The sequence below is a fragment of the Hippopotamus amphibius genome, chromosome 2, assembly GCF_030028045.1.
Source record: "Hippopotamus amphibius kiboko isolate mHipAmp2 chromosome 2, mHipAmp2.hap2, whole genome shotgun sequence".
In the NCBI taxonomy this organism is placed as follows: Eukaryota; Metazoa; Chordata; class Mammalia; order Artiodactyla; family Hippopotamidae; genus Hippopotamus; species Hippopotamus amphibius.
The window spans coordinates 30,138,129-30,151,185 of NC_080187.1; the positions used below are offsets into that span (position 1 = coordinate 30,138,129).

At 34.1% G+C, this 13,057-nt stretch overlaps 1 pseudogene; it reads right to left on the bottom strand.

Moving 5' to 3' along the window:
- Positions 1-11,907: 11,907 nt before the first annotated feature.
- Positions 11,908-12,760, bottom strand: LOC130844302 (heterogeneous nuclear ribonucleoprotein A1-like 3; annotated as a pseudogene).
- Positions 12,761-13,057: the final 297 nt, after the last annotated feature.

The window sequence follows — 13,057 nt, forward strand, 5'->3', positions numbered from 1 at the left end:
TTTCTTAAAGGGTGTGAAGAAGCCTGCCTTGTCCCGTTGGTGAGATTGCAGAACTGGTATTGGTGTCATCCAGCTCAGTACAAAATGAGATTCATAAAGAGTTTTAAATATTCTTATCCACAAGAAGCCCTGAAGCAGCACATTTAAAACAACCCTGCATTCCGAATTCAGAAGATGTTTGTGACCAAGGCAAAACAGACAGATCAGCAGTTCCTGCACTCTTGGTTTTCCTGAAGGGTTTCATAAATGAGATGGACGCTTTCAGAAATAAATTCTGACTGGGGCATGATGCCACAGCATATTCTATCATTCTAACAGGCTGGTACCTTTCCTATGGGCTTGTCTTATTGATAACACCACATCAGGCAATGCCATACAGAACACACTCACTTAGGAAGTTAAACCAAAGTGTGGTATTAAAATACTTTCATGGAATTCCCACTGATTTTTAAATCTTTACTCTGATTTTTTTTTTTAAGGCAGAGGAAACCCAGGAAAATTTTATGTCACTTGTTTTCAATTATAATCATATAGTAGAACAGACAAGATTTGGGAAGACAGTTTTGTATTAGGACTCATCTTCATCCCTTGAGTTGGTCATAGCCAAATCATTAAACTTTGCTGAGTTCGTTTCCTTACCTATAATAGGAATGATACTAATAATAATTCTCATGCAGTGTTGGTGTGAGAATTAAGCATTACATAAAATTCCTTTGTATATTCTAAATCATCTTATAATTGCTTTACTTCCGTTATCACTACTAACATCCTATAAGTACAGGAGTTTGTGCTTATAGCCTCAATATGTGGTCTATGGTCTACCAGCATTCTATGAATATCACAGAATTTCAATCTTGGGGAAGGAATGTTCTTGAGCAACCCCTAGTCAAAGCATTCATTCAGTGGTTCAACCTTCTCTACAAAGTGCATGACAATCAACTATTTGAACCTCTTCAGTAAAGGTAAACTCACTACTTCAGAAGGCTTTAATCATTTATCAGCATTAACTGTTGGAAAGGCCATCCTCATCATGAGCTAAAAATGATCTCCTTCTAATTCACATTCAGTCATTTTAGTACTACTCCTTTAGTTCATATAGTCAGGCTGTCTGTTTTATATTAATCCTTATAATACAGAGTAAAACTCTTTTTCAGGGATATATTTATAATTAATAGTTTGAAATTTTTAGGAAGATAATACTTTTGCTTCATACTTGTAGTAAAATTTGATGACATACCCAATATCTATGTTTCCCATGACAAACTGAATAGAAGAAGGGTGGTCTGCACTATACCATACCCACTCCTGTAGGGTCACAGGATTTAGTGCCTATAGTCTCAATATGTGGGAGAGGTGTGCATATAAGGTATTTAGAGGATAAGCTCAAATATCGCATAAATCAAAGATTTGGGAAATCAGCATCTTAATGCAAGGAGTTTTACTCAGAGGATGAGAATTCAAATTGCCATGCTAATAGCTGACAAGACAATTACATGCATAAAGGGACTATAAGATACACCCTCACATTTCTTCATTTTATTTATACAAGGATACTAGACTGCTGATTAAATTGTGCTTATATATTTGACTGAATAGCTAATTTTGTGACTTGAAAATAACCACCTTTGGGAATCTTAATTTCCATCTTGTAAAGTGGAGTGATAGTGGTAAGGTTGGAATAATTACTTAGTAGCTGTTAGATGCAGTTTAAATGATTTATTTTGAGATACAGGAATGTATCTAGGATTATATTTACATATTAAAGCAAGTATTAATAAATAGTATTGTAATTATCACAGATTTACAGATATTTAATCCCAGGAATTTATTTCTTTCAAATTGAGAAAAATAGAATCTAAATTTACATTTTCTTATACCACAAGATGTTCTTCCTACCTTACAACTGAGAAAAAGAAACTCAAAACAGTTAACTAACTTACCTACCTCACATCAATACTAGCGAAGGAGTTGTCAATCAAGCAAATGACTGCTTAATGTCAAAATAGTTACCCAACACTGCTTCCTATGCAAGGATATATGTATATATATTTGATTTTTGATAACCTTATTACATATGGTTTGTGCATGCAGACTGTTTTATTTTTCTTACATCTATAGTCCAATTTATCTTTACTTGGTAGTGAAGACTTAACTATGGGATTGATTATTTCTACCATAGCTGTGTTTATTAACATAATATAAAGGACCTTTTCATCAATGTTCTTGACACTATTTTAAGTGATACAGATGTGAAAAGATCAAAACAAAATCAAAATTTACAATTCAATACAGAAGGCAAAGAGGAGCTTTTCAAATATACAGTTCTTTCCATTTCCACTAATTATTTATTTGAAAAATACCAAACCTAACTTACTTAAAAAAAAAATGAAACCACTTTGATATTTCAAAGCAAAATAATTGAGTTTATTCATTGTCATCCATTTCAAGTCACATTTTTAGGGTATAATGATTTATGCTTCCTATATCTTGCCCACCTTGCTCTTGTTTACCAAATGGATATATTTAGCACTTCTATTCCAATGACATTATCGAGGTGACACTTAGTGGCTCTTCTTTTCAACAATCAATGTACTGTACCAAAAATTATAAATATATTAATATCTAATGCTTTTTTACCTTGAGGCTGAGTTCAGTAGGTAAACTCAAACTAGAAAATACTTCAAGGCAAACTTCAAATAAATAGCTTGCCATTAATCATGCACTACATACGTGGTATCTTTTTTCTTTTCATTTGATTCACCTATATGTAACAGTACACTTTTTGGCAGTGGAAGCAATAGAAATAGAAGAATTGAATAATGCAACATTTTATCTCTGACTGTTATAAATACAGTCCATCTGTTCCTTTCTGGGTTAAATATATCCTTATTTTAAATGCAGGCAGACAGAGGAAAATAAATTGTCTTTGCCCATCACCATTTTACTTCTGGGCTTTTTCTGTCCTGTTTCAAAAGAGTCTCAGATATGTGACTCCTGACTCCATTCTTTCTATAATAAAATGCTAAATCTGGTTTAGTGTGAAATTATGAATCTGGAGATACAACCACATTTTCTCAAGAACCTATTAAATTCAGCCAATAGCAACTTACCATTAAATGCTTCAAAATAAAAATGTAGTCAGCCTCAAAATGCATAACCATCTTGTGTGTATTGCAAGCCTTAAATATGATATACATATTGGTAAGAGAGTAATATAAACCAAGCTGTTTTTGTCAGGCAAACTGTAGTAAATACCCCATTTCCCATCTCCCACACTATCACTTTTTAATATCTGCACAAAGAATATTCCTTCAATATTACTAAATTTAACTAATTCACTTTATATTTAGTGATATATATATTTTCCATACAAGATTTACTTAAATTCAATTTAAAAATCCAGTCTATACTGTTAAATGCAAAACAGTGTGTTTGAACATATAAACATAACCAATGAATGGCTACAGAAACATGTGATTAGATCCAAATATGTTACAGACTATATTGTGAGTCTAGTGATATATATTGAAATTCCAATTTAAAATATATATATCATTCATAAAATCACAGTTTTCTCAGAAAACAAATTCTAAATTTGTGAACATCACAAAAATTATATTTACTATACAACTTTTATTTTGTCAAAATATTTTAAAATTATTTTGGAAACAAATTTCCATATATAAGTTAGAAAATAGGAAGAATTAATAAAGGGGCTTTATATAAATACCTTCCATGTTTTGACTGGCTTGCTCAACATGGCTTGTTCTCATTTTAAAGGTTAATTTTATTTTTTTCTAATTATAAAAATAATTTATGCTGATCATACAACATATATATTATGGACACATTAAAAACAAAGAAAAAATAACCCTATATTCCATCAGAGTTAACTTTTCTAAGCATCGTCTTTTACCTAGCTTGAGATTAAGATAACCAACATTTTTCATTTAAAATTTATATTTATATCATATATCCTGCTTTCCTCAATCAAAATGAAAACAAAAGCCTTTTCTCAAGCTTTTGCAAACACTTTGTAAACATAATTTAATGGTTACTTAATGTTCCATCAAGTGAACTCTCTCTCAAAGTGTTGTCTAGGGACAACCCACAATAGGATCTTCTGGAGGCACCTGAAGCAGAGTTTGTGGGATAGGAGCTCAATAATATGTGTTTTAAACAATTTACTCAGATGATTCTTACATGTTCAATTTTGAGAAGTCATAATTGATTAAATGCCCTAAAATTTATTTAACCATGTTTTCATTTTTCTAACAGGTTGTTTCATATTCATATATATATATAATTAATAATAGCATAATTGAAATTTATCACATGCCATAAAAATCACCTATTTAATATATCAGTATATTCACAGAGTTGTACCATCACTACTATTTCATCTTGGAATATTTTCATTACTCCCAGAAGGAATTCTGCATTCTTTAGGATGCATTCCTCACCCTCACCTCAGGCAATCACCTGTCTACTTTCTATCTCGATAGATTTGCTTTTTCTGGATATCTGATTTAAATGGAATCAAACAGTATGTTTCTTTTGTAATTTGCTTCTTTCACTTAGCATAATGTTTTCAAGGTTCATCAATATTGTGTCATGTATCAGTACTTTTCCCTCCTCTTTTGTTGCTAAATAATATTCCATTTCTTGATTATGCCACCTTTTGTTTACCCATTCATCAGCTATGGATATTTGGCTTGTTTCCATTTTTGGCAATTATTAATGTGCATAAACATTTTTTTGTGCATGATTTTGTGTGGGAATATATTTTCATTTCTCTTGTATCATATAGTGTCTCTATCTTTAACATTTTGAGGAAATACCAAATTGTTTTCCAAAGTGGCTGCACCATTTTACATTTCTATCGGCAAAGTTGGAAGGTTTCAATTTCGTGCCCGTCACTTGCTATGTCTGTATTTTTTGGTTTAGCCACCCAAGGAGTATGAAGTTGTATCTCGTTTTGGTTTTGATTTGCATTTCCCTAATAACTAATTATGCAGGTATCTTTTTCTGTACTTATTGGTTATTTGTATATCTTCTTTGGAGAAAATATATTCAATTTTTTGCCTATTTTTTAAAAAAATTGGGTTATTTGTCTTCACTTTTGAGTTGTAATTGTTCTTCACATATTCTGGATATAAGTTCTTCATCAGATTTATGGTTTTTAAAGGTTTTCTCCCATTCTGTGGGTTGTCTTTTAACTTTTTTGATGGTCTTGCTTGCATTACAAAAGTTTTTAATTTTGATGAAGCCTAATTTACCTAGCTTTTTTCTTTTGGTATGTTCTTTTGGTGTTATGATCTATAATACAAGACAATGTCATCTGCAAATAGAGATAACTTTATATCCTCCCTTCCAATCTGAATACCTTTTATTTCTTTTATTTATCTACTTTCCCTAAATATAACTTACAGTAAAATTCTGAATAAAAGTGGTGAGGACATATAATCTTTTTTTTTTTTTTAATTTATTTATTTATTTTATTGGCTGTGTTGGGTCTTTTTTGCTGTGTGTGGGCTTTCTTTTTAGTTGTGGTGAGTCGGGGCTACTCTTCATTGTGGTGCACGGGCTCCTCATTGCCGTGGCTTCTCTTATTGTGGAGCATGGGCCCTAGGCACATGGGCTTCAGTAGTTGCAGCACATGGGCTTAATAGCTGTGGCTCACAGGCTCTAAAGCGCAACCTCAATAGTTCTTGTGCATGGGCTTAGTTGCTCCGTGGCATGTGGGATCTTCCTTGACCAGGGATCGAACCCATGTCCCCTGCATTGGCAGGCAGATTCTCAACCACTGCGCCACCTAGGAAGCCCCATATAATCTTTTATTCCAGAATTTAGGCAGAAGATAGTCAGTCTTTTACCATTAAGTATGATGTCAGTTCTGGGCTTTTTATAGATGCCCTTTATCAGGTTAAGGAAAGTCTCCTCCACTTCTACTTGTAGTTTGCTGAATGTTTTTTTAATCATGAGATGGTGTTGGAACCTGTCAAGCGCTTTATCTTCAATCAATGGATATGATTATATAGATTTTATCTTTATTTTATAAATATACTGCATTACAATGATTGGTTTTCAGATTCTTAATCTGCCTTTCATTCTTGGGACAATCCTACTTGCTAATTGTGTACAAGTCTTTTTATATGTTGCTGAATTTGACTTGTTAGTCTGGACAAAAAATGTCAAACCTGCCATGTTAGTAAACAAAGGATGTTGTAGCCATCAAGCCATCAACCACTGCAGCCACCCTGACTGTGCACCCTGACGGATTCAGGATGGAGAAAAGCAGGACATAGATAGTTAAAGTGCATATCAAAGGGATGATTTCAAGGAGCCCAGACTCTTGCATCTTCCCATACATAGAAAAGCACTAAATTCATTAACTTGAGATGTCTGGTTTCCTTTAATTAACAGTAATCTTTTGATATTCCAACTACCTGGTTTTGGTTGCAAAAACTATATATCCAGGTGCCTTCCTTACCTCTTTGGAACAGTCCCTCAGAGCTCTCTGAGAGGCTGTCTCCTGGGCTTAAGTCCTCAGTTTGTCTGCTGAATAAAACATAATTCTCAACTTTTAGGTTGTGCTTTTTTTTTTCCAGTCAACATTAACCATTTTTGAGAATTTTTTCATCTTTGTTCATATTGGGTATTGGTCTTTAGCATTGCTTTTGTGTGTGTGTGATATGTTTGGTCTCAATATCAGAGTAATACAGGCTCATATGATGGCTTGGGAAATATTTCCTTTTATTTCTTAGAAGAATCTGTGAAGAATTGGGATTATTTATTCTTTAAAAGTTTGTAGAATTCACCAATAAAGCCATTGGGAGAACTTTTCTTTGTGGAAAGTTTTTAGTTATAATTTGAAGTCATTACTTATTACAGGTTTGTTCAGATTTTCTAATTTTTCTTGTCAGCGTCAGTATTTTTATATTTCTGGAAATTTATTTATCAAAGTTATTTAATTTGTTGGCATACCATTGTTCACAGAATTCCCTTAAAATCCTTTTTATTTCTATAAGGTCAGTAGTACTGTCAATTCTTTGATTCTTGATTTCAGCAATTTCATTACTCTTCATTTTTTTCCCATCATTGTAGCTAAAGTTTTCTCAATTTTGTTGATTTTTTCAAATAAGTGACTTTTAATTTCACTGATTTTCTCATTGTGGTTCCCTCAATTTTTTTTTCTGTGTATGCATAAAGACCTGCACAAGGGTGGGATCTTCTATATATTCAGAAATGGCAGAGCTTTCCAAAGTTCCCTTTGGGCATCTTGTTTCTCAGATCTTTTCTTAAAGTTTTTGACCAGGATCTTGACAGCCCCAACACATACTGTAGACTAAGGTGACTATGATGTTTTACAATTGCTGCTGACTGTTTTCAACAAATGCCCCAGGGTAGGGTTGTTTTCATTGAGAAGGCTCCAAGAAAGATTAAATAATAACAACACACTGAGCATGGAGATTTTCATCAGAGCTCCAAGACAAACCAAACAGTTGACAGTGCGCTGGGGAGGGGACTTTTTGAGGAGTTCTAATCCTGGACTATTGCGTATAAATGCAAGGTTGATGGTCTTCATTACTTCCATAGTTGTGAGAAGGCTTTTGATGAAGATGGCAAGTGGAAGATTGGAATAGGCCAAGTTAAAAAGCCACAAACATGGCTGCTCTTCCTGAGGTTTAGGTTTAGTAGTTTTTATACATTAAAGGGTTCCTAGATTATTGGATATTTTTAATAATCTGAATTTTGGAAAAGTTAGTTTTGACTATTTTTTGGTCAATATTTTCATTGCTTTTATTAAGGATGGTAATTACAAAGATCATCATACTGCCATTTCAGAAGTCCCTCCCAACTTCAGGCTATTTATTCAAGCTATACTTTTAAGAGGAAACACTAGGTAAGAAATATGAATAATTTTAGGCTTTTTATAAAAATTGTAACTTTTCTTCCCATAAAAGTTTATTCAGATTACACTTTTATTAGCAATAATATGAGAATGCTTCTCTTACTATTATCTCATTAACAACCACCATAATGAACATTTATAGTTTTTGTGTAAGGCCTACTTTTATTTCCTGAACAATTCTTACTTTTTTTCTGTTAAGAACAGCCCCTTTCTTTTTCAAAACAGCATCTCACTCATTCCTATTAGTGGTTCTTTTGGGTGTTGCCAACTGGATTACATTCTTCCCTTGAGGGTAGTGGGTGAACCTGCCTATGTCCTAGAATTCAATATTGCTGCCTGAGTAATAGTTTATATGGGTAAAATTTAAAAGCAAGGAAGTTTTAAACGTGACCAGCATCTCAGAAAGACAGAAGAGGTATATGCCAATTATCAGAAATATTGAGCTTCTGATGTTTACGTATATTAACCAGAGGAAAATAATGCAAAAACATATAGGCTGATTTGGATCAGTTTTCTTAAAGTTTTGGTGACTGTGGTTTGCGTAAAAGCTAAATAAGAGTAGTTATGAGGTGAGTTGTTTAAGAATAAATAGATTTAGTATATTTATTGTAGATATCCCTGTCAGAGATGTGAGAGCAATACTTGCAGTGAAAAGAATATGTGGTGAGGAGGTGTTCAAAGGAAGCCTAGTAATATGGAGAGAAGGACTGTAATTTAGGTGCATTCCTTTTCTTCTCAAGGCTGCACCAGTTATGGGAAAAATCAAATGCCTGAACTCTCGTCAGCAAATTAAATCTTTCCAGAGAATCACACTATTGCCCTCCTTCTTCATTATAAGAAATCTATGACACAGCAGGAATTTTTATGTCTCTAATGTTTTCAACTGCTTCCAACCCCACTTACGTGTTTGATAGTTAAAAACATGCTCTGACTGCCCTCATCAAGGATCATGGCTCTTTACAACCTGTGGTATCAAAAAGCTATCCTTCTATGGCTGACCTCTCTTTAACTAAAATTTTGGTGGCCTGTTTTTTAAATAATTTAAAGTCCTTAGGGTTCCTTGAAAATTAGCTTTGATTTCTGAGCTTTATAAAACATTTTTAAGGGTGTTATTTTCCAGAGGCTGAACATAAACTTGCAATGCTGATCTCTATACTACATACTACTTAAATGGACTGGTATGGTGTTTAGAAATCATTACCTACTTTATATTTCTTTCTTACATGAACAATTAAACAGTCTATTAATATCAGTGATGCTCATCAATATTTCCTGTTCACCTCTTTCAGGGCACACAAGAGGATTGTACTTCAGCATTTTTTTTGAAGATAAGTGTGACTGTGGGACTTATTTTGACCAACAAAATATAAGCAGTAGTATAATTTGTGTCTCTTCTGGGTGGAAGCACTTGAAAATCAAGGCACGATTCTCCACCTCCTTCCTTCTATAGTGGACACAAAGATGTTATGGTTGGTGGAACCTGAGTCCTTGTTCAGAAATAGTCACATAAAATAAAAAACAGACATCTGTTGTTATAAGCCACTAAGAATTTTGGAATTGTTTTAACTATAGCACAATCTAATAGAACCTGACTGATTATAGAGACAGACCTTCAAATTTTCTTAATTTTTAAACTGATTCAAATTTATAAAAATGAAGAGTATCCATAATACATAATATTGAGCACAGAATGATTAAGCAATAATGATGTAAAGCTGCCCTTGTCAGGGGAATATTTAATGTTATACACAGGGGATGTCATGGTGCTCTACCTTGAAGCAATTAATTTTCATCATAGGCTCCAACAATTCTTACTGCAATATTCTGCCTACTGTGTCAGCAGAGGGTTTCAGAATTCTGGCTGCAGCAGAGACAACACAGTTGCCAGTGATATGACATGGGCTACGTAAACTAGAGACGCAGACTAGGAACATCATGCACACATTTAGGATCTTGGAGGAATTAAAACTTCCATAAAGATATAAAAGTCCACTTCAGGAAGATGACTTGGCAAAGAATAGGCCTCAGGAATAAGTACCCTGCAGCACATACATTGCCTTTCAGCGAAAATAAAAGAGGATAAGACAAATTCCTGTTACATACTACTAACCTTACAAGTTAAAAGAAAAATCTAAATTATACTAGAATTTTCCCTTCATCTGATATGCTAAGGGTTTTTACAAATTCTTTAGTCATAAAGCGGATTTAAAATGAGATTAGTATTAAACACATATACATATATATGTTAGAGAGAGAAGTGTACACATCTTTTTGTTTTTATTGTGTTAAGAATACTTAACATGAGATCTACCCTCTTAACAAAATTTTACCTACACATTATAGTATTGTTAACATAAGCACATTGTTGTACAACAGATCTCTAGAATATATTCATCTTGCATAAGTGAAACTCCATACCCTTTGAACATCAATTTCCCACTTCCCTCTTCCCACCATAGCAACCACTACTCTGCTCCCTGCTTCTATGTATTTCACTATTTTATCAATATATACCTCATATAAATGGTATCACATACTATTTGTTCTCTTGTCTAAGACTACTTTTTCTCACTTAGCATAATGTTCTCAAAGTTCATCCATGTCATGACATATAGCAAAATTTCTTTTTTTTTAATGCTGAATAGTGAAGACAGTGGTGCATTTGTGGCTTGCAACTCAGCTTAAAACATTTTTTAATGAGGGAATATGAAAGCTTGTTGACAGATGGACAAAGTGTATTGAAAGGTAAGGAGATTATGTCGAAAAATGATGTATTTGTCTTTTCTAAAAGTTAATTAAAATAAATTCTACAGCCAGAGTGCAGATAATTTTTTGACTCACCCTTGAATATACCACATTTTCTTTATGCATTCATTCAACAATGTACATTTAGGATGTTTCTACTTCTTGGCTATTGTGAATAATGGTGCAATGAACAGGGATTGTAAATATCTCTTCAAGATCCTGATCTAAATTCTTTTGGTTATGTATGTAGAAGTGATATTGATGGATCATAAGGTGTTTCTGTTTTTCGTTTTTCATTTTACACTCCCACCAATAGTATACAAGGTTTCAATTTTTCCATGTTCTCACCAAATGTATCTTTTAAAAAAAATAATGGCCATCCTAATAGGTATGAAGTGATTTGTGGTTTTGATTTGCTTTTCCTTGATGATCAGTGATGTTGTATATCTTTTCATATACCACGTAGTGTTTGTAACAATCACTGGTCTGTAGGCTTGTGATCCAGACAAAACAAGAACATCAGTATGTTTACTATTGCTCTTTTTTTTTTTCAAGAGGGTATTAAATCATTTATTGATTACACATGATAATGGATGATACACAAGCTTCATTCCCATTTATAACTTTATCTGGTACCATAATTCAATTTAGATATATTGCATAGGATGTGCCAACAATCATATTAATAACCAAAAAAACTCCATGACTTTGCTTGGGTGACCCTTTTAAAGGTGAAGTCCTGGTCACAACACAGTAACTGTCAGTTCAACTACACCACGGTTTCTGAAGACAATAGCTTCTCCACCAAAGCAGGTTGTATATAAATTTCAAATGGAACCTGGCATCACCCTGAAGGAATTCTAACTTGACACTGTTGGGATAATTTACCAAAATGGCTTCAGAGTAGACTAACTTTACAAAGCACATTTAAAAAAAAACACATTTATTCAGCATCATGATCAGACTATTACATTTAGCAATCAACAGCATGGGTGCAAAAAAAAAAAATCTACATTAAAACCCTTGTTGGAATGCTTTACACTTTCCACAGAACAGAAACTAAAATAACCTGTTATACAGTTAGTCACAAATACAGTCCTCGAGGTTTTTTTGCCCATACACATGAGTATTGTCTAAAACATGTCTTCTTTGTAGCAGCTAGGCCCTGCCTCCACTGTGCTTGACTGAGTTCACAAATGTGTTGTAACCTGTAGCTTCCCTGTCACTTCTCTGGCTCTCCTCTCCTGCTAAGCTTTGTTTCCTGGAAGGAAATAAAACCTTCTGCCACTCCCATAGCTACTGCTGCTGCTGGAACCTCCATAGCCACCTTGGTTTCATAGTTTGGCAAAGTATTGGCCTCTACTGCCATAGGGGTGAGAACTTCTGCCTCCAAAGTTTCCTCCTTTCATGGGTCCAAAATTTGAAGATTGATTGTTGTAACTGCCAAAATCATTGTAGCTTCCACCACCTGCAAAATTGCTTCCATCATTACCAAATCCATGATAGCCATCCCCACTGCCACCATATCCACCACCACCGTGGCTGCCACCAAAGCCACCTCAACCACTGAAGTTTCCTCCATGACCAAAGTTGTCACTCCCACCAAAACCACCTCCACGACCATCACCAAAGTTTCCAGAATCACTTCGACCTCTTTGACGTGATGAAGCACTAGCCATCTCTTGCTTAGGTAGGGCTTTCCTTCCTTCATAGTTGTGGCCATTCATGGTGTGGTATTTCTGAAAGACAGTCTTGTCTACGGAGTCATGATCACCAAAGGTTATGAAAGCAAAGCCTCTCTTTTTGGCACTGCCTTGGTCAGTCATGATTTCAATCATTTCAATTTTCCCATACTGTTCAAGATAATCTCTTAGGTGATGTTCTTCATTGTCCTCTTTAATGCCACCAACAAAAATCTTTTTCACAGTTACGTGGGCACCAGATCTTTGAGAATCTTCTCTTGAGAGGGCCCTCCTTGGTTCCACAACTCTTCCATCCACCTTGTGTGGCCTTGCATTCATGGCTGCATCCCCCCTTCTCCACAGTGGCATGTGTGACACACCCAAAGCCTCTGGAGTGCTTGGTGTTTGGATCACTCATTACCTTAAATGTTTAATAGGTGGTAAGTAAGAACGCAGAAGCTACTGCCTTTTCTGTTTACTATTGCTCTTACATGAAAAAATCTTCAAAAAAGTAAACAGGTTAAAAAAGTAGATTCATTTCCATATATAGTTTATGCAACAAATATTTGCTGAGTTCCTAATATAGGTGAAGAACCACTTTTCATATTGGATTACTGAATAATTTGTATGAATATGTATGTAGTGAAGACAGCAAGAATAAGTCCTTCAAAAAGTACTTCAGTATCTTTTTTTTTTAAAAAGTACACTCAATTTT